Source organism: Momordica charantia, assembly GCF_013281855.1.
Source record: "Momordica charantia cultivar OHB3-1 chromosome 3 unlocalized genomic scaffold, Mcharantia_2.0 BLBB01000003.1, whole genome shotgun sequence".
Taxonomy (NCBI): Eukaryota; Viridiplantae; Streptophyta; class Magnoliopsida; order Cucurbitales; family Cucurbitaceae; genus Momordica; species Momordica charantia.
Window position 1 is genome coordinate 4,660,154 of NW_028275161.1, and position 23,362 is coordinate 4,683,515.

At 38.1% G+C, this 23,362-nt stretch overlaps 2 long non-coding RNA genes across 2 annotated transcripts; one reads left to right on the forward strand and one right to left on the reverse strand.

Moving 5' to 3' along the window:
• The first annotated feature begins 4,059 nt into the window (after positions 1-4,059).
• LOC148212206 (uncharacterized) lies at positions 4,060-8,367 on the forward strand. Its single transcript, XR_015789615.1, has 3 exons — positions 4,060-4,136; positions 7,014-7,056; positions 7,991-8,367. It is a non-coding gene; the product is annotated as an uncharacterized LOC148212206 (long non-coding RNA).
• A 576-nt stretch (positions 8,368-8,943) lies between these two features.
• LOC111024141 (uncharacterized) lies at positions 8,944-11,215 on the reverse strand. The gene is made up of 3 exons (XR_002603275.2): positions 10,763-11,215; positions 10,570-10,675; positions 8,944-9,241 (listed from the first exon to the last, which is right to left on the reverse strand). It is a non-coding gene; the product is annotated as an uncharacterized LOC111024141 (long non-coding RNA).
• Positions 11,216-23,362: the final 12,147 nt, after the last annotated feature.

Here is a 23,362-nt window from a genome sequence, read left to right on the forward strand (position 1 = left end):
GTTGTTAGACCACCAACAAGATGTGATGAAGCAAATTATGCAGTTCAACAGGAAAATGATACAGCTGATGCCTTAAACTGTGATGAAATCTCGTTAAGTCATGAACCTTCGAACTTTGATGAAGCAATGCAGTATAAAGAAAGTGATAAGTGGTTAATTGTCATGAATGAAGAAATGATCTCATTGATTAAAACTTCTTATTGCTTGCAGAAAAACCACCAAATCACAAGCTTGTTGATTGCAAATGGTTGTTTAAAGTAAAAACTAGTATTAGTGGTGAAAACAAACCTAGATACAAAGCTGGGTTAGTTGCAAGGGGTTTTACTCTAGAATATGGAATTGACTATAATGAGGTTTATTCTGCTGTTGTAAGACATTCCTCAATTAGCATTTTGTTGTCTTTAGTTGCTCATTTTAATCTTGAATTAGAGCAAGATGTGACAACGGCTTTTTTGCACGGAGAGTTAGAGGAAGAAATTTACATGTCTCAACCCCTAGGTTTCATTGAAAAGGGAAAAGAACATTTGGTTTGTAGATTGAAAAAGTCTCTTTATGGGCTTAAGCAATCTCCGAGGTAGTGGTATAAGAGGTTTGACACATTTATAGTTAAATATCGGTTTAGTAGAAGTGATTATGACAGTTTTGTTTATGTTAAACATGTATCCAAGAATGTGTCTGTGTTTTTATTACTATATGTGAATGATATGCTTATATCTTCTCATGTATATTCTGAAATTATTAAGTTAAAGGCTGAATTATGCAGAGAATTATATATGAAGGATTTAGGTCCAGATAGAAAGATTCTAGGCATGGAAATTTTCACTGATAGAGTTGCTAGCAAACTCATAATTACACAATGGGGTTACCTAGATAGTATAGTTAAAAGGTTTCAACTTGATGTAGCAAAATCAGTGACTGTCCCTTTAGCCTCTCATTTCAAATTGTCGAAGCTTCAGTCTCCGAAGACAGACACAGAACTTGTAGGCATGGCCAAGGTACCTTACTCTGATGCAGTAGGTTGTTTAATGTATGGAATGACATGTACTCGTCCAGATTTAGCCTATACAATGAGTGTTGTTCGCCGTTTATGAATTGTCCAAGTAAACCACATTGTGAAACTATAAAATGAGTTATCAGATATGTAAAAGGTACTAAGGATTATGGTTTAATGTATACACAGCTGGTGATTCTGATGCTCAGTATTTAGAAGGTTTTGTTGATGTTGACTTTACGTTCGACTTAGATAAAAAAAGATGTACAACTGGTTTTGTGTTTAAGGTGTTTGACAATACAATAAATTGAAGATCTTCACTTCAGTCTGTAGTGGCATTATCTACTACCGAGTCAGAGTATATAGCATTATCTAAGGAAGCAATTTCGTTGAAAGGGTTGATATCAGACATGCTGGGAGTATAGCATAACCTACTATACATTGTGATAGTCAAAGTGCTCTTGCACTTTCGAAAAATCCCTTATACCATGATTGAACCAAACATGTTGACGTAAAGTTTCATTTCGTGATAGATGATCTGAACACAGTGAAGCTTGAGAAGATTGCATCTGAAAATAATATTGATGATATGTTTACAAAGTCCTTGTCAGGTGTAAAATTCAAATTTTTTTGTGACCTACTTAATGTAGGTGTTGGCTAATTTTGCTTGTTTATGATGATGTTAAAGTGCAGGGTTGAGTTCAAGATTTGAGGATATAATTGATTCAAGAGGGTGATTTGTTGTTTTGTAACTCAAGCATATCTCATGGGTTATGAAATTAAAGAAGTTGGGTTGGGCCGTTTCTTCTTGTTTAAGCCCAATTATGTGGCTACTTTATTACATTGTGTGCAATCCTAATTTGGAACCATTCTTCTTGCCGTGAGATTGAGAAAAAAAGGCAGAATTTTGTTACACTCTTTTTCACTACAGCAGCCGAGGGCGAAAAAATCTACAGAAGAGTCTGTTTCTTTCTTATTGTATTTTGTCCATTGTTTTCATCTCCTTTGTGGGTTATTCTGCTTAGAGCTTGGGTTTGTTTTTCTCTCCTTGTTGCAACTTTCTCTACCTTTAAAAAGATTAAAGACTCGTGTAAGCGCACACGGTCACAGGTAATACTTGGGAGTAATCCAAGGTCGAATCCTCAAGGACTTGTTGCTTTCAAAACAGTTTTTAAGAAGTTAATAGTTCAAATATGCAATTGCGGTTTATGAAGAAAATAGTGATGAAATGTTGTTCTCTGGGGTTTTAACTATCAAACAATTTAATAAAACTCAACCTCTTTGCTTCCTACCTTAGCTTTGATGCAAAACATGAGAAATACACAAAGTTGGGAAAATGCACCAAGTGCAATTCTAGCTTTTCTTGGAAAATTGAGTTCTACTCTTTCACTAGCACTTTTGGTTGCTGTAGAGGCTAGGGTAATCTACAATCATATTTCTATGTGTGATTATAATCCTAGAGAATATTTATCAACTCATTTGCATTATGGGCCAGACGGCCTATGTTTAGGACCATGTTTTATGCACATATGTTTAAGTCACATCTCATATTGGTTTCCTATTATTTTACCTAACTTACTCTTCTTAGGGTTTAGCTTTAGTGTATAAATCAAGTTCCCACTGGCCAAAATAGAAAAAAGACATAAAGAGAAGTTTTTAGAAACCAACCCAAAAAAGTGCCAGGCACAATTCTGGGTAAAATCTCGAGCGTGTTGAAAATGAAATCATTTTGACTAAGGCATTCCACAAAGAGGTTGATAACTAATCTAGTGCATAATTAAAGGAAAGAAAATGCACGAAAACATAAAGGAATTATTTTTCATTGAATTAAAACGAATAAATAAGTCGTACAAGGAGTTCTAGCTTGACCCTCTTCACTCTCGAGTGTGAGGGGAGTGTAAACTTGCTAAAGAACTTAAGAAGTACAGAATAAATGAAGAACAACAGGTAGAACTTGGATTAAAAGTAACTACGATAAGCAAAAGTATGAAAATACAAAGAAATAACAACTAAAACTTAAACCTAAAGCATATTAACGAGTTGTACAACAAAGAATGAATGAAATGAAGCTGAAAACGAGTTTGGAAGGAATGATTTGAAGCTGAGGGAGAGGCTCCCTTTTATAGGCCCTTGAGTTGGTTCAACTCACGGTTGTAGCTTGATTTAAACATGTAGGAAATGTCTCCCTTGTCCTCCATTAATCAAAACGCACGTTTTGGCAAAGTTGGAAAAAAAGCTCCCAATTTATGCCAAGCGCAATTCCTGCAGAATCCGGAAGATTGTTATTTTCTTCGAACTTTGACCATGTTTTTCTCATTTGTTTCCTAAAGTACCAAATATTGCAATTTATCCAGAAATGTTATATGCATGTTCTACTTTAAGAATATGTAATCTTTTTTGGTAAATAATGATGGGAAAGGGTTCAAAATCGTGGTCAAACTGGCCTACCAACACATATTTCTAAAGTAAAAAAGTCAACCCTAACACTCCTCTTTCGTTTGTTATTGTTCTTGGATATTGAAGCTAATAGAAGTTTTGCTCTCACCTTACACAGTGGATGTAGGCAACATTGGTCGAACCACTATAAACTTTTGGTATCGCTTTCTCTTCCCTTATCTACTTGATTTAGTATTATATTGCTTAGTGGATTTATTTGGACTAATGATTACTATTGTTTGATAAAAGAAGCCGTGGTTATTGGTGTATTTTTCACAACACGTATCCTATCAACTAGGGGTGAAGATTTATGATCGAAGAACCGACCCGATCGACAAAAACCGACTAAACCGACATTGGTCGGTCAGTTTATGCTTTGGTTCGATCGGTGTCAGTTTTGCATTTGGCAAAACCAAGCAGTTGGTCGGTCAGAGAAACTAAAATAAGGAAAATCGATCGAACTGACCGAATTCTAACAATTAAATAAAAAATAGTCAAGCCCCTCATTAATTGAGGTGGTTTTGAGAAAACCAGGGGCGCTGTGGTTTTCTCAAAACCACTCAAAAATATTTTTTTTTTTAAATTACTTTGTAATTATATTCTCTCACCTCTCCACTTCCCGAGGTGTTTCTCTAATTTCCTATCAAATTTCATCCTCGTCCCCTTCATGTTTTCTCTCTTTGTTTTGCATTTCTCTTCCCTTTCCAAGGTGTTTCCTTAATTTCTCATCAAATTTCATCATCTTCCCCTCATTTTTTCTCTCTCTTTTTTTGCATTTCTCTTGGTTTTACATACCCTCATTGATCTATTCATGTTCTTCATGGTTCTTCCATTGTTCTTGCATGTTCTTTCCTTCAAGTTCGTGTTCGTTCGTTCGAGTTCGTGTTCGTGCGCTGTTTATCTTCAAACCTTCGTCTTCTTCCACCTCTTCAAACTTTCATCGTCTTCATCTTATTCAAACGAACAAAAAAAAAGAGAAAATGTTGGTTTATTGAAAACCGACCGACCGAAATGACTATTTCGTCGGTCAGTGGAGAAGCACGTATTTCGATCGGTCGGTTTCTATTTCTCAAAATCGACAGGGTGTCGATCGACGTTGATTTTAGCATAAAAACCGACCCAACTGGCCGATGAACACCTTACCATCAACTGCGTAGCAACTTCCAGAGTCATGGAGTTATAAAGCCACCCTAGGAGAAGTTCATCAATGGCCAACCAGGATCATATGAGGGGTTGATTGACGTTGTCAACATGGTGGCAAAACTTGATGCTCTTGTCTGTGTAGCCCTGGAACTCGAACCTTAAGACGTAGTTTTGATAGCGATTTTGATGGCTACTACCGGTTGGCTCACGAACATCGACGAGCATGGCTGTTCGCTAGAGAGACGTCCCTCCAATTTGTAGTTCTTTAAAATAGGTAGATCAGCAAGGTTCTGCCATAGAAGATAATTCACACGCTCAAGCTTGATGGTTGTGATTTTTTTAGGAGTTCGTTAAGGGAGGGTTGGTGAAGGTACAATTTGCCTAACTCATGGTAGAAATAAGAAAGAAGATGATATTGGTAAAGAATGACTAAGATACAAAATCAATATTTATAGGGTTCAATCTCAAAACCAATTGGTAATGAGAGAAGTAACTAATGTATATTATAAACTTTTCTAAGGTCTATTTTCTTTCCAATGTGAGATTCTTAATCGTTCATTCATGTAGATATTCTCATCTTAACTCCCATACAATACGACAGTGGTTACATCCATATGCTCAAGCTGTAAGTTAAATTAAGTAACGAGGGAGAGGGATTCGAATTGAGGTGTGCCTCACAATTGGAGAAAATACTGTGAAGCCGATGCTCGCTTCTAGAGTGAATCATGTTGCTACTAATCTAGCTTTGTACCTAGGTTTCTCATCACCCACCGCAAGAAATATGACTTTTGATAGCTTTTTGGCATACCATTTTTAGAAATGGACTATGAAGGAGTAAATAAAAAAATAGGGAAAATAGTGAAATAAAACAATTGGGCGCCTAATGAAAATTTTTAGGGTCTCCAGCTAGCGTCACCTCCTTCTCCTCATTTTCCATTTTTTCTGAAAGCTGGAACCTTACCCGCGACATTGGTCCCAAGTCCAAACGCTGCCATAGTGACACTGTTCACCCATGGTATCAAGTTCACACGGTACCACCGTTGTTAGGTTCCAGATCCAAAAAGTTGTTCATGTCGCCCTCCATTAGTATGTTCTTCAGGTTAGTTATCTCTCTTCTTCATTACCTCTTCCAAAAACTTGAAAAATAAAACCAGTTGATTATAATAAAATGAAAGAGGAATTTATTTAAAATTTAAAATAAGAAAAAATGTAGGAAAAACATTAAAATAGTCGATTTGGGGTTGAATGCTAAGTTGATTTCGAAAATGAAAGGAAAATGGCTAAGTTGATCTTGTTATGGATGAACAAACTACCCTTCAACCCAAAAGCTTAAGCTAATGGGTTGGGTAAATTTAATTTATATATAGATCCCCTCACTTCTGGGCTTATCCAAGCCCCAACAAGAAGTTCGAACACAAGACCTCCCACCCTGATAATTATGTACAAACCACCACTCAACAAAAAAGCTTAAGCTTTCTGCTTGAGTGATAGTTTATTCATCGTTAATATGGTAACAGAGTAAACGGTCCTATGTTCAAATCCCTCCATTATCGTTTCCTCCCCATTTATTATGATTTCAGCTTGTTGGGTGTTTGTACAATGTTCCAAGCCCACAAGTGAGTGGGAGTGTTAGGTATCCAATATATGAATTAAATCTACCCAAAACAACTCATCTGCTTAAGCTTTTGGATTGAGTGATTGTTTAGTCATCTTTAACATGGTAATGAGAGGAATATTAATATCACAATACTAATTAATATGTTATCAGAGCCATATGGTATTAGAGCCCTATGCATATTAATATAGTATTAGAGTCCAAAACACTCAAACAAGCATCCAATCCGAAAAAAAAAAAAGATTCGGCTAAGATCGATGAACCAAAAAGAGTCATGATTTTGAAGGAGCGTGTTAAGGATCCTAAATTGAGATGGAACGCCATAAATATTGATAAATATAGTGTCTATAGCATTCTTCTATCAATTGCTTGAAGCTTCTCTCGTTGGTAATTAGCCCTCCTTCTCTGACATTCCTGCACTTTCCAGTAACTCCCCACGATGTCGCATGACAAACAGAGGGGTTTCGACTATGTTCTCCAACCCCGGTAGCCCTGAACAACCAAGATCCGTGAAGCCCAGTGAGCTTGGTGACATTTCTCGACCTTTCGACATTGTTTTGGTGTTGACCCACACCAAAATGGACCTCGATTTGTGATATCCACCCACAAACCGGCCTTACCCCTCACTTTGCGGCATCAGACTAGAAAGCCTAAGGTCATTAGAACTCGAATTTCGGAGCCCGAACCCACTCGACGTCGATCTACTCCTAACCCAAGAGGTTTTAGTATGAGTTAGTAGGGAATTACAACTCACTTACAAATGGATTTTTGTTCAATTAAAGTAGTTTTTGTTAGTTTCTAACCCAAGTTTGGTTGCCTTTGATTTAGGGAATACTTCGGCGAGCTTTAAATTGTGTTAAGACCCTTGTTGGTAAGTAGTTTCTTACTTGAGGGAATTGTTTGCTTGTGTGTTGCTATGAACAGATTGTTTTCTTGTGTACCTATAAGTGCTGTTGTATGATTATTTGCGGTTGGCGTTACTTCATACATATTGCTATTGTTATGTTGATTGTGTTCTGATTATTATGAAAATTGTTGGAGTGTTTGATATGTTTCTGAATATATGTTGGTTACGCCTCGTTTGTGAAACATATACGTTGTGGTTTGTGGAAGTATATTGAACTATTGTGAGACATTTGATGCATGGGTCATGGCTTAGAAAATATGTAGTAGGATTCTGGTGAGAGTTTGGTTATGTAATAAAGCGAATGCGGTGAGTATCAGGGCCAGGGGCTGATACGCACTAGTTGGGTACCGAGGCTCCGAGTACAAAGGTCGGGGATTGATATGTTAAACTTTGGACAAAGATGAGTGTCGAGGCCTCGAATAAATGGTCGATGGTCGATGTGCAATGAGTCTTAGAGGAGGACAAGTATTGGGGCTTTGAGAAAAAAGGACAAGGGTCAATATGTTGCAAAGTCATTGATGCCTTAGCTATGCATGGTCAGGGGTCGGTGCAACAGTTTGGGGCTTTCAGTAAATGATCAAGGATCGAACAGCAAGCGCCGTGGAGAAGTGTCGAGATCCTTAATAGATGGTCAGGGGTTGGTACGACTCGATGGAGTAAGTCGTGGAGGAATAAGAAAGAGAACTAGTGAGTTGTGATGTGAGGCTTGAGTTTGGCATGTAGATTGCATGTTTGGTTAAGCATATGCATAAACTGTTCCATTTTATTTAAAGCATGATATTAACGATAAGCATGATGTTTCATTGTTGTGTAAGCATATTTCTTGTGCGTGACCCTTTAGGTAAGGCCTGCTTACTGAGTACTAGTTGTTGTACTCACCCACTCCCTTTTTCCCCAGATTTTGTAGGTAACGAGTTAACTCACGGGAATGATGATGGTGAGGAGGAGACATGACTAGAAGGACCATATAGCGCTACATCATTTTATTTCATTTTTATATAGGATAGTTGGAGTTGTCTCTTTTTAGTTTGAGTTTGTTATTTGGTTAGTAGGTTGTATTTGTATAGTTTCTAGTTAAGGTTGTGGTTTTTACTTAGTAGCAAGACTTTAATGGTTTTTGTTATTGTCGAGTGTTGCTTTGTTCGCATTGGAAGATGTTTTAGATTGTGAATTCTCTTTTCTTTTGATGAGTTTAAGTTTTATTTCATCGTTGATATGTGGAATAGAACCTTTTAAGGTCAATAAAGTTTTTTTTTGGTGAAGTTGTTGGTTAAAATATAGTTCGGTTCTCTTGATTGAGTTAAGCTACATAGGAGTTTTAGTAACTTGCCCCAATTTAAGTCGTGTAAAAATTTTGGGGCGTTACATTTTATTTTCACTCTCCCTCTCGCCTAGGGTTATCAATGAAAACTATACTTTTTCCTGTCAATTTTTAGATGAATGTGCTAGTTATGCTTATTTTATCATTTCGAGAGTTGATTAGTTCGAAATTCTTTGCTTTACAAGCATCTATAAAATAAGTATTATGGTCTTTGAGCTAGTTAGATTCGACAGAAATGGATTATTCAAACTCCTACTCCATCTATGTTTATGTTTTTATTAAATTCACTAGGTCTGTTTAGATGTTACTGTTTCGACTTGTTTGATGAATAAATCAATTTTTTGGAGTTCATAATTGTAATTTTAATGCCCTCAAATTTCACTACGAAGAATGAGGAAACGTTAATATATTACCTATTCACCCCTTTACATTAAGGGAAACATAAAGTGTAATGTCCCCGAAATTTCGACATGAAATATCGAGGTAATGATATCACCTTCCCTGTTCAGCCCCTCTCCAACAAAAAGACATAAAGCAATTATTTTACCTAAAGAACGTATGTCTGCCTCAGTGGCTAGTAATCCAATAGGAGAAAAGGAACAATCAATTGGTCCAACAACCCAAAATACACCAGAGACTCAAATAATAAAAAAAAACAACGATTCACCCAAAAAGAAGAAAAACGTTCCGTGAGTCAAAACAATAAGTCTCTAACGCTCCTAGCAATGAAACTACAATTCAGATATCCTAGACAAAAACGCAGCTAGTGGTCCTCCCCCTGTCAAGCCTCCTCCACGTCATCACCACAGTTGAGGGTCCTGTTTACACCTAAAATAATTAAGGTAGAGGGGGGGTGAGTATATAAAATACTTCGTAAGTAGCCCTCACTAACTATTCACCAAACAGCATACTCGTAATCACAGCAACATCAAACACAATAACTAGAGAATCAAACATCGAGAAATAATAACAGTAAATTAACATTTCCACACAAACATCCAAACGCCAGGACTCTCGTGGCTTCGATCACACGTCCCACTCACCTCTAACTCCCTCGAGTTACTACTCGCTCAACACCCTGAGTTAGTACTCCAAGTCTAACTCTTCGAGGCATATCGACCCTTGACATTTATTCCCAAGGTACCGACATCCCTCTACAGAAGCTTGGCGTTCGACCTTGCCATTTATCCCCAAGGTCTTGAACTGTTGCTCATAACCACCACTCTATGTTAGTCCTCCAAATCTAACTCTTCGAGTCGTATCGGCCCTTGACATTTATCCCCAAGACCCCGACACTCCTCTACAGAAACTTGGTGTTCGACCTTGCCATTTATCCCCAAGGCTTTGAACTGTGCATCGGCCCTTGACATTTATCCCCAAGACCCCGATGACTACTCAGCATATTGGTCCTTGACCGCCACCACGTGTAGACCCAATACTCATCATCAATTAGACTCATCATGCCGACCCCCGACCCTTTGTACCCGGAGCTTTGACACTCATCTCTACCAAGACTGGTTTGTCGACCCCCGGCCTTTTGCTCCCGGAGCCTCGACACCCAGTAGTGACGTAACCACCTTGACCATTGCCCACGAGGCCATGTAGCTCGTATATCCCCTTTTCATTACACCATAGACCACACATTTGAATCATAGCCCTCAACTAGGATTCTATCACATAATCCCCCAAGTCACCCACTGTAAGGGCTTTGGATAACCAAACAACTAGTCTGCATTTTCACTTCAGACAAGTCATGGAATAACAAACAACTAGTCCGTTCCACCACTATAGACAACTACAACTAATCCCTCCAAGACATCTATAAGTCATTCACACTTGTAATCACAACACAATTTTCCAGCATGCTCTTCATCGTACATAACAATAAAAAAAAATAATAATCCAGTAGCTTCCAACTAACAAACATAAACTAAATAACATGAAACTAACACGTGCATTTTATTCTCAAGACATGCTTTCAAACATCAAAGCTTAATCACCTCCAACCATACCAATAAGCAACACCCAAAATTTCAGACAACGGGCATGGATACAAGTTATATACATATCAAATAAACAAAAACAGCAAGTTACAATAGTAGTATCGACCTCACAACCATGTCTAACAATTAAAATGGCAAGAGAAACACACTTACAAAAACAGTCAGCAAGAACCATTTCTATCAGAACACAACAATGCACACACCCCCCTGGTACTACTTACACCCTGCTACGCTCCTAAACCTTGCATTGATTCAACACCTAAACATCAATAGACAAACAGAAATAATTAAAACAAAAATTCCAGCCATCGAAATCTATTATAAGGGGTCTTGCAGCGTCCATTACCGCAAAATCGACTTCGTTTAGGTGCCGGTAACTCAGGCCTAACTCGAATGGATGTGGGTTGCGTATGTCGAGCTTGTAACGGTTATGGGTAGATGCCGAAAGCCACAAACTGCTGCTATTAGTGCTTTTGCATCAATAAAAAAAACTCACCAATCGATACCCACAAACCGCGGGTAGATGTCGAAAGCCACAAACCACGCCTGAGATTGCCGACCACCACGGGAGGTTGAACCCGACCGTGAGGGGGCTGTGCCGCCGGAAAATGCCCCGGAATCCTGCCACACGCAGCAGCGCCGCCGCTTGCTGCTGCCCGAAGCCGCGTCGCCTGCTGCCGTTCACCGGAGGTGGTGCGCCGCTACGTCTAGGGTCACTGGTCGTCGGGGAGATGTGGGGGGGGGGGGGCTGGTTTCGATGGGGAGGAGAGAGGTACGGGAAGGAGAAAAGAAAAACAAGGAGGGGGCTGGTGGTTCACGTAAAAAAAGAATTAGGGGGTTAGGGTTTGACCTTATTTTCTCATTTGCTTTAAAAATGAAGGCCCACCTACCCAATTATTTTTGTTAAAACAAAACAAGGCTCATGGACCAAAAGATTAGAATTCTAGTTCCCAACATAGTAAACTTAATTATCTTCAATAATAGAAGTAAACAATCGGCCCAACGACCCAGGACAATTGCCAAAGAAAACAAACTCTTTGTTAAACAATAATTAAATACATACATAAAAGCCAATAAACTCACAATAAACACCGTAGCAACTCAAAATAAAATGAAATAGAACAATTAAAGTAAATTAAAATAATTTCTAAGAAAAGAACCCCGAGACTTGAGGATAATCTAACCTGAGTAACGCGGGGCGTTACAGTAATTCTTTCCCATAAAAGTTTTTCTAGTTTGATGATGAAGTTTGTTCTCCAATAATTACTGTTCTTGGTAGAATGTGGTGGCTAGAGAGAAAAGAGGAGAGGGTTTATTGACATGTAATCCCAAATAAGTTATATGCAAAAAGAGTAGTGTGAAATGCAGAAAGAGTATTGTGAAATGGGGTTATAAAGTATAAATACATGCGGTTATTTTCTTGTTAATTTGTTATCTTACACTTATTATATTATGTCACATTACTAAATCACCATTTGTTTGCCATTCAAACATGATGGATCCGTGTTTTCATTATTCCATCTTTGTTTACTTTTACTCGTTCTCCTTCCTCTCTCTCTTTTTTTCCCCTGACCTGGCCATTGATACTACATTTTTTATTGGTTATACATGTTTTTATATTTATGATCTTTTCAAATCTTCATGATTGGGTTGATCTTTTAAACTCATATCTTACAAGAGTATGTTAAAATTCTATGAGCAAATATGATATTGATTAACTACACTTTGGTTTCGATTTTTAATTTATTTTATGCATCTTCTGCATAATTTTAACTCATAATATATGTTTGATTTATCAACAGATTAAACCTAGATTCAATAGAAATAATTCTCATACATAGCATTGAAAAACAAGACTTTGAGAGTCTATACCTACTGTCAGTTAAGGAAAGAATTTGACAGCAAAGATGTCTATTAATTTAGGAAAAGTGCTGTCAATTTAGGAGGTAATTGAAACTTAGGGGATTTAATTTTAAGATACAAGAAAGATAAAATAAAGTAATGGTAATAATTCCTTTATCGCCTAAATTATGAAAGATACAAATGCCATAAATAAAGGGGATTTTCCAATTAATACAAATACTCCACATGTGGCCAAAAATATGAGATTAGTCATTGCCCAGTTGGTGTGAAAAGTGAGAATTTTTGGAAACCAGAAGGTTGAGCTAGGTAGACTTGATCCTTAAGGACCCCATGGAGGAAGACGTTTTCTACATCTAGTTGACATAGGGGCCACTTGGATGTGATATAAATGCTAAGAACTAAACGATTTGTTACGGGGGTTTGACAACGGGACTAAAGGTTTCTGCATAGTCAAGCACTTCTATTTGAGAGTAACCTTGAACTACTAATCAAGCTTTATATTTATCTATTGAGCTATCTTCCTTGAGTTTAAATACCCACTTTGATCCTACAATACTTTTTTCGTAGGACAAGGAACAAGATCTCAAGTATGGTTTTTACGGAGAGGATTCATTTCTTATTCCATATCTTTATTCAAATGAAGAATCTTAAGAGAAATTTTGTAGGACTTTGGCTCACTAGTTGAGGTAGATGTTAGAAAGGAAAGATGTTGATTTTGGTGAATCACTCTGGTCCAGTTTTGTCAAAATTGGGATGGCTTTTAAGTTTGCTTTTGGTTATCATGTGATGAACATTTTGATTTGTTGTTACAGTAGTTTTGAGGAAGAATGAGTTACCTGCATAACATATAGGTAAGTATACATAAAGTTGCTCACAATATCAAATAAATCATATAAGCTTGAGGGATTAGAGAGCTCATTTGTTGGAATTTGATGGATATCGAGTCTTGTATGGGAATGAAATTTTTGGTCCGTATCTGCATCAATTGGGCTTACACATTGATCATTCTCTAGCATATTTTCAGTGCATTTTGGGATTTATTTGTCATTCCTCAAAATTGTTCCCTTGATTTCCTTCTTCATTTTGACTTATCGAGGAAGCAAATTGTTTTTCCTCAGCATTGTTCTCTAGATTTTCGATGATTGAGGGAGTGAGTTGTTCTCCATCAAGTTGCTATTTCTAGAAAATGACCAAATTGTGTTACTTTGTTGCAATGGATAGTTGTTTACTATTGGTGTTATGTCCTCCCTCAAATTTCATTTGTTGATCATACTTCATGTTCTGGTTTTTGGAAGCATGATCTTCAATCATCTTCACAACTTACAAACTTAGTAACTTCAAGTGTAGGTGTAATATCATGAATGGTACGTGTGTGTTTTTGATAAGGAAAAACTTCTTCATCAAAGATTACATGCCTTGAAACGTAAACTTTATGATTTCGAGTATCAAGACATCTATAACATTTGTGAATAGGACTATATCCAATAAAAACACATGGATAAGTTCTTTGTGAGAAGTTATTTGAGCAATAATTTCTTAGGTACAGAAAGCACTTACACCTAAATTGATGGGACGTTAATCTCGTAGCAGAAACGACGATCTTGTTTTTGAATTTTAAGGAGCAAAAACAAAGCAAAATAAAATGGAACCAGATAAAAAAAAGACTTACTTTTGAAAAACCTTTCTTCAATGGAACCCAAACGAACACCACCACGACCTTACTTGCTATAACTCCGGTGAAGGTCTGGTTCAGGGAATTCATTGGTGAAAGAGAGAGTTTTTACAGTAAAGATAATTTTTCTGTATGATTTCTTTTTCCAGGTACTAACCAAACAAAGAGCCCCCACAAAACACCTTCTGCAGATTGATAAAAGCTCCCCATGTGGTCAATCGGAGTCGGTTTTTGGCCAAAACCGGCGCCGAACCGACCTTGTCAGTTTTCAGAAAATGAAAACCAACTTTTTTTGTAGATACTCATTATGTCGATCGACCAAATGGTCGGTTCGGTTGGTCGATTTGTTGGTTTTAACTAATTTCTCTCTTTTCTTTTTGTTCATTGTGTTAATTCGTTTTTTCAATAAGATGAATAAGGAACTCAAAAGAACTCGAAGAAAAAGGGAAACAGAGAGCGACACAACGAACTCAAAATCAAAAAGGAAGAAGAATGATAATGCAGATGGGGAGTTACGACGCAAAAATTCGAAAGACATATAACAAAATCAAAACCGTTGGGGAGATTTAGCGAGGGGGATTTGATGCAGGAGCTGTTGGGATTCTTTGGATACAAAACAAAATAAATAAATAAAAAGGAAGGAGTGAAAAGAAATAATGTGTCAAAAGCCCAAACCTTTATTTTTTAGGTTTCACATAATATATATATATATATATATATATATATATATATATATGAGTTTTATGTTTTGTGGGGAGCAGCCATCAAAATTATAAGGGAAGCCAAATTGGGGTTTTTTGGTAGCACTTTTTTCGTGGCAGTAGCACGGGATTGTTTGCAGCAGATTGGGAGATCAAGATCATATTATTCAGGGTAAATTGTATCTTGATTATTGTGAGTTTTTCATTCCTTTTCCTAAGTAATAGTATTAGATTGCTTAGAAGCTAGGGGGCTTTTGTTGGGACCTTTAGGGGATATTTTGGGAGAGTTATTGTATCCAGTCCTTGAACAATTATTAGTGAATTACTCGTATCTAAGTGGAAGACTGGACGTACCCCTTAGTAGTGAACCAATATAATTTGTTGTGTCGTTATTGTTGTGCTTTTACAGTTTTCTTCCTATTTGCATATTCTTTGTTGTGTTTAGATATTTCCATAGAAGAGAAAATTACACAGGACCGTTAATTTCCCAACAAGTGGTATCAGAGCTGTAGGGTTGCAACATCATGGGAGACAAATATCACGCACACCATTATTATGAAGGGGTTCTGAAGCTCACCGAGGAAAATTTCAGTTTTTGAAAGATGCAGGTAAAGGATCTTCTTACGTGCAAGAAGATACACAAGACTCTGGGGGAGAGACCAGCGGACATGACCGACAAGGATTGGAATGAGATGGATGAGCAAGCCATTGCAAACATCAGAATATCGTTATCAATAAATGTTTGTAGTCTGGTGGTGAAAGAGACTACAGCGAAGGAATTGTTGAAGGCCCTGCAAGACAGGTATCAAAAACCTTCTGCTAATACAAAAATACTTCTATGGACGAAGTATTTTAATATCCATATGGAGGAGGGAACCTCGGTGAATTCTCACATTGATGAGCTCACCGATATCTTGAACAAATTAGAAGGGATGTGTGCCAAGATTGAGGAAGATGTGAAAGCTATGAGACTGTTGACATCTTTTCTTGACAGTTGGAAGACGATGAAGACTGCGGTTTCGAATTCGCTAGGAAAAATAGCTTGAAATTTTTAGCTATTTGTGATGCCACCTTATTTGAGAAAGCCCAGAGAAAATTAGGGAAAATGTCTACATCTACTTCATGGGTAGAGAACGAAGTTGAGTCAACTTTAATAGCTCAGAACAAAGGAAAGGCAAAAATGAATTACAATGGGATGCAGCGGCATAGATATAGTAGGGGTAGTGGGAGTTCCAGTGGGGAAGTGGAGTGTTTTTAGTGCCACAAGAAGGGACATATTAAATGCTTTTGTAGGAAGTTCAAAGAAGATTTTGAGAAGGGGAACAATTCTACAAACGTTGTAACAGGAGATGAAAGGGATTGAATAGTCTCTGGCTCGTGTTCAGAGGAACATATCTATAGGCCATATCTATAATGTTGGTTTTGGTGTTTTAAGACTCAATGCAATAAACTCAGTCCGGTTACTTTGAATTAGCCAAAAATACAACAATTTTTTCCAACTAGGCGCCAAGCGCCTCTCAATATTTTTCATCGGTTTTGCTTCGCCATCTTCTTATGTCTAAGTGATTTTGAAGGTATAAGTTGATCCTCAATATATCTATTAGAAAATTGAACTTAATTTAATAAAAAGCAACCGTAACCTTAGGTTGAGGTCTTATGTCTAGGCTACCCGAGCGAAATCTTTATGTCTAAAGTATTTCTCTCCAAAGTTAAATCATTAAAGATATGAAAATTTATCAATCCTTTCAGTATTGATGCTTGGTTAAAACATTAATTGGCCAAATCAAGTTTTAACTTTAGAAAACAACCTTAAATGATAAAAGAAGAGAAAAACGCCTCTTGTCTTGTTGAATTTTAAAAACTTTAGCTGATCATCCATAATCGGGCTTGGTGAAATAAATTTAGCTCATGACTTTAAAGGAAAAACAGAATTGAACGTTGATGGAAGTAGACGACATGATAAAAAGATTAATATAATTAAAACAAGCTAAAATGGGTGAGTTGCAACCCGAATGACCCTAACTCGTTCTCTTTCAAGATTGGGGAGCAGTACTCGGTCAATTCCACAAGTTTGTGTGATTATAACTTCGTAATGAGAGAGAGAGAGAGATGAATATCAAAGAACTTGCTAGAATTTTAATTGAATAAGATTAAACTTACAATTGAAGAATAACAAGCTAGAAAATAAAAGAAGAACTTGAAATAAGCAAAGGTTAAAATATAACAACTCAAAGCTTAAAGGGAAAACATAAATAAGCTAAGAGTAAAATGTCTAAAGCTGAAAATGACCACTTAAGGATAATGATTGAAGTGAGGGGAGCTGCTGTATTTATAGGAACTTCAAGGCGGTTAGGAAGTTGAGACATTCAGGGAGAGTCATCCCTTTACAACACCTTTTAGTTGGTTTGTTGTGGAATTAGCAATCATCAATGCATGGAAGACACGTGGAGGGGCTTGGGGAAGCTTCAAAACACACCAAAACTTACGTTTTACATTAAGGGCATTCTCGAAATTGGGGAAGGCGCCAGGCGCCTAGCTCGGTATTTTTCTACACAAAATTGTAATTTTCGTTAGAAATCAACTCTAAATGATGTAAAAATGTCTTATATGCATGTATAACGTAAGGCAACTCCAAATGAAAGGTTTTGGACACTAAAACAAGCTTAAAACACGGTTTTTTAGTGTAAAACAGTAGAAAAAAACATCTAACTAGTTTTTTTTTACCCTTGTCAACAAGGAAAATCAGTGCTACAAGGCGTCAGGTATATTCCTAGCTTCAGAATTAATTTGTTATCTGCAGAGAAGCTAGATGACGGTGGCTACAGCAGTAAGTTTGTTGGGAATTGCTGGAAGCTCAATGGGGAATTCAGGGTGGCAGCAACAGGCCACAAGAGATCTTCTGTTTATGTGTTTGAGTTTGAGGTTGCCACGGGATTTGAGAGACAGAGAATGCACAGAGTGGTTGCAAATGGTTTAGGGCGAGACTTGAAAGAATCAGCAGCATTGAAAACCAAAATGGATCAGATGAATCTGCCATCAGCTCAAGTACAATAGTTGGGAAGTAGAGGAAAGGATAAGGGAAACAACTTAGTGAGATGTTCAATAGGTTGTCGGTATAATTCCCCAGTTGTCAGACGGAATAGTGAGCTGATGAAGTCGGATAGGCGAGATAGTGCACTGAGGGAGAAGACTACAGTTGGTGCTGAAGTCAAGGGTAATGTCTCTAGAAAGTCAACGAACTTAGGTGGGAGCGTCAAGTCATTAGGGAAATCTTCCTTCAGAAGTCGTTGGGTTAGATAGATTAAGGAAACAACGGGGACCACTTAGATCGAGTGGGAGCACGTGCTTGTGTCTCTAACGTTTGGGAGACAAGACCACGTAGGATTGATCAGTCTGGGGCAACCACAGATAGAGCTTGGATAGGGCCGAGTAGTGTGGATCGGTTCGTTGATCGGACAGTTAGAACTGTGCCTTGACAAAGGGTGTCAAGATGATGGGACACTGTTGATGCAGTGGGAGGCGAAATTGTTATTTTGTCTCCAAGTGGGAGACTATTGGGATTTTTTGGATACAAAATAAAATACATAAATAACAAGAAAATAGTGAAAACAAATAATGGGCCAACAGCCCAAACCTTTATTTTTTAGGTTTCACATACTTTTATATATATATATATATATATGTTTTATGTTTTGTGGGGAGTAGCCGTCAGAATTGCAGGGGAAGCCGAATTAGGGTTTTTTGGCAACACTTTATCATGGCAGTGGCTCGGGATTGTTAGCAGATTATTGGGAGATCAATATCATATTATTTAGGGTCAATTGTATTCTGATTATTGTGAGTGTTTCATTTCTGTTCCTAAGTAATTGTATTAGATTGCTTAGAAGTTAGGAGGCTTTTGTTGGGAACTCAAGGAGATATTTTGGGAGAGTTATTGTATCCAATCCTTAAATAATTATTAGAGAATTACCCACATGTGAGTGGAAGACTGGACGTATCCCTTAGTGGTGAACCAGTATAATTTGCTGTGTCGTTATTGTTGTGCTTTTAAGTTTTCTTCCTATTTGCATACTTTTTGTTATATTTGGATATTTCTGTAGAAGGGGAAATTATACCGAACCATTAATTTTCCATCAAGTGGTATCTATAGGGTTGCAACATCATGGGAGACAAATATCATGCACACCATTTATAGGAGACAAATATCACGCACACCATAATCTAATTAATAACTAATTATTTAATTAATAATTATTAATCTAATTAATAATTAATTAATTAATAAATTTGATTAATAATCAAATTCAAATATTAATTAAATAAATAATTAATTAATTGACAATTAATTATTTATCTTTTAATGAAATATCATATATTTAATTAAAACTATATATATTTGAATCATATTAAAAAACATATCAAAAAACATCTCTCTTGTATAACATATAGTTTTAATATGAATCTTATTCATATTAATTATTTGAATCCTATTAAAATATCTCTCTCATAATATATAATATTAATTTTGAACCTTTATCCAAAAGTAATAGACATTTATATACGATGTATGAATATACATTATATACATTCGCTTGAATAATTTGAACACTTCAAATTATTTCATAATTCTTGATCCTCGCTTTACCCATTGTGAGCTAGCAAGGGGACATAATGGACCTACAGATCAGAAGCTCTAACGATACGAGATTAATCGGTCAAACTCATAACCAAGTTAATCAACATTCATTAACTGCAGGTCACTCCACTAAAGACCCGCAACTGCACTATTCTCACTGTAGAATGTTTTTCGTGTCCACGGATATATGACCATTAACGACAAGTCAATCCTTGACGAGTACTCGTGACTAAAGCTGGGTCAAATTAGCAGTTTACCCCTGAGTTATATCTTACTCCTTAAATATCACTGCTCCTCTAATGAACAACCCGGTTATGATCCGACCAATAACCAAAAGTCCTTCTCGGGCCAATGAGAGGATGGGTCCCCTTGTTCAAGTCTAGAGTCAGCATTTAAGAGAACACTCATCTACTCCCCTAAAGTCAGGGAGGAGTGAATTCCATGTCGTGAAGTTATGTTCGCAGCTCCCCACTCGGTCTCGTCCCCAAAATGGTAGGACTATTGAATCGACGACTCGGGCCACTCTCACTCATATAGATCAAACAACGAGGCCTTACGGGCAGGAGTCCATAACTCACCTAGGATTGAGAATGAGTTGCCTAGTCATCATATGAAATAGAAATCTGTTAGTCAACGACATTACATTTAAAGATTGACTATTTCGCAGTCTGATTTTATACAAACTCATTGTATAGGATACCCCGACTCGCATGTCTCCACATGAACAACCTAGATCGGATCGTCTGTAGCATTTACAAAGCGAGCCGTATTCATAGTGTTGTCATGATAAGGTACCCAACCTTATCAATATAGTATAAACCCTTTAGGTTATTCTCGAGACATTATCCACATATATATCGAGGGCATATCAAATATATACCCCGTATGGTTACATTAAAATAACCTTGGATGTTTAGTTTATTGGATTTGGACAATGCAATACTATAAATTCAACAACAAATTGCTTCAATATGAAGCCATAACATTATTGAATTATAAATTTGTATTTACATAATTACAAACTACGAGTTTAGGGCAACACATCCAACACAAAGACCTTTAGACAATTATAATTTTGTTCTCTTTTAAAAAGTTGAAAAAAATGGTATTTCATCTTTAGAGTATTATAAGGCATACAATTTATCAAGAAAACAACAGTAAAAAAAACATGAATCCAATATCTCATAGGAACATTTGATTTGATAAGAATTGTTAGACCAGTTTCTACAATATGCTTATGTTTTCTTTCAGCAACACCATTTTGTTGAGGTTTGTGTGGGCATGAAAATTGGTGATTAATCTTAGGTTGCTGTAGGTGAGTTTTAAAAGCAAGAGATGTAAACTCCAACCACCATCACTTTTAGAAACTTTTATCCTTCTATCAAGTTGTTGGTAAATTAGATGCTCCAAACAATTTCCCCTTCCACAGTTATATCCAGCAAATCACAATCATATTAAACAATTAAGAGATTAGGGAAATGTAGAAAATGACATAAATAATTTATACTGGTTCACCCCAACAGTTTATGGGCTATGTCTAGTCTTCCGCTCAAATGCGGGTTCCACTATAATCAAAGATTTGATACAAAGCACTGAAATATCTCACCTCGATATTCACCCTCTAGAGGTCTCAACAAAAATAATCTAACGTCCAAATATTATAATACAATATACTTAGGTACAGGAATGAAAAACTCACAAGAATCAAAATCTAATTACCTCAAATATGTCGATCTTGATCTACCCGAATGCCTCTACCTTGACACTACCACAAACTCCTCCCAAAACGACTAAAAATCGGCTCAAGAACCCTAAAATCGAAGTTGTTGTATTTATAAGACATCATTATACTGCCATACCACTGTCCGTAGCGTCATGGTGCTACTGATGGAACAAAACGCCCGTGCGCCCATCTTGATAGCACCAAGACCTCTCCTCGACCTCCCTTGCCTGCAGCACTCGACTTCATCTGTTTTCATCCCTGCTTCATCCTGACGCGTCCTGACTTGATCCCGACTCATCCCTACCTCGTTCCGACGTTGATTCGACTCCACCAATCCCAAAAATCTCCCACTTGGAGATAAAGCGACGACTTTGCCTTCCACTACACCAACAGTATCTTCAGGACTCAGTTCTGACTACACTAACCGTTTCTAACTAATCAAAGTCTTCTTCGCACCAACCAAGCTCTATTCCTCGTGGCACTGCTCAGTCTTGGAGTATATCAGGATGTCGTCGATGAACATGATGACAAAAGAATCTAAATACTCCCTAAAGACCCGATTCATTAGATCCATAAAAGCTGCCGGGGCATTTGTGAGTCCAAAAGACATCACGACAAACTCATAGTGCCCATACCTTGTTCTGAACACCGTCTTCGAGATGTCGGCCTCCTTTAACCTTAACTGGTGGTACCCCGAACGCAAGTCTATCTTTGAGAACACCTTCGCCCCCTGAAGCTGATAAAAAAGGTCATCAATGCGTGGTAGGGGATACTTATTCTTAACCGTAACTTTGTTTAGTTCTCTGTAATCTATACAAAGTCGCATAGAGCCGTCCTTTTTCTTAACAAAGAGCACGGGTGCACCCCAAGGGGATACGCTTGGGCGGATGAAACCCTTGTTGAGTAGTTCTTCCAACTGTAGCTTCAGCTCTTTCAACTCTGCCGGAGCCATTCGATAGGGTGCTTTCGAGATGGGAGCCGTCCCTGGCAGCAACTCTATACAAAAGTCCACTTCGCGAGACGGAGGCAAGTCAGGGAGGTCCACAGGGAACACGTCAGAAAACTCATTGACCACACGAACCGCCTCAATGGTCGGCACAACCTTCCTTGTATCCACAATGCTAGCTAAATAGGCCCAGGCACCACGCTGGAGAAAATGGTTGGCCTTCAATGCCGACACCACCCTCGGGACCCCGTCATTGACTCCTTTAAAGGTAAAGTTTTGTCCGGAGGGCAAGCGAAAGCTGACTTCCTTCTTCGAGCAATCAATATTAGCCCGGTTGGCAGCTAACCAATCCATGCCTAGTATCACATCGAAATCCTACATATCCAGTTGGATTAACTTCACCTCCACGGTCTGACCATCGAAAGAGAGTTGGCCTCCTTTCACCACTTGATCACTGACTCAACACAGATCCTGACGGAGTGGATACCGACAGCAAAAAGCCTAACGATGCTAGTTCTAGGTCCGCATGCCGAACAAAAGTAGAAGCAATGAAAGAATGACTAGACCCCGAGTCAAATAAAGCGTACGCAGGCATACTGAGTACTAAAACAGTCCCTGGAAAAGTAACACGCATGCAATAAAACACAAGCATATACACACAGCTCAAGACTCGCAAAGAGAAGATACCTGTGACCACCACCTCGGCATGCTCAACATCCCCCCTGGTAAGAGCGAAGACGCGCGCCCTATGGGTTCCACCTTGAGTTGCCGCCGTCGCAGGGATCCTCTGGCCTAAAGCTTGGGTATTCGAGCCGGTCATCGGACACTCCCTTGCAAAATGTCCTTCTTTCTGACACCTGTAACATATTCTCTTTCCCGCCCAACACGGCCCAGCATGGCTCCTCTTACAAGAGGGGCACACCGGAGAAATAGTCTGCCTTTGCACAAGCTGCTGGTGTCCCCTCGAGGGTTGATTGGAGGAGAACGATGCAAATTTCCTCTTCACCCCCGAGCTGGAGCCCACACCTGTTGAGACTGAGGTTCCTCGAGACATTTGTCCATAACCAACGCACACCTGACTGCTGCTGCATAAGTAGTTGGTTCCTTGAGAAAAAGTAGCCCCTTGATCTCCCTACGCAAACCGTCAATGAACTTGTCAATCTTTAATTGTTCAGTAGGAATATATTGCATTCCAAAACGGGACAGCTCAGTGAACTTCCTCTCGTATTGGGCCACAGTTAGGCTCCCTTGAGTGAGACGGAGAAACTCTGCCCGTTTTTCGTTCCTGACAGTCACGGGGAAATAGTACTCATAAAGTAGGTCATTAAACCTCGCCCATGTGACGGGTGCGTTGGCGTGATCCTCCGCTGCCGCCACCGACTCCCACCAGTTTACTGCTTCTCCC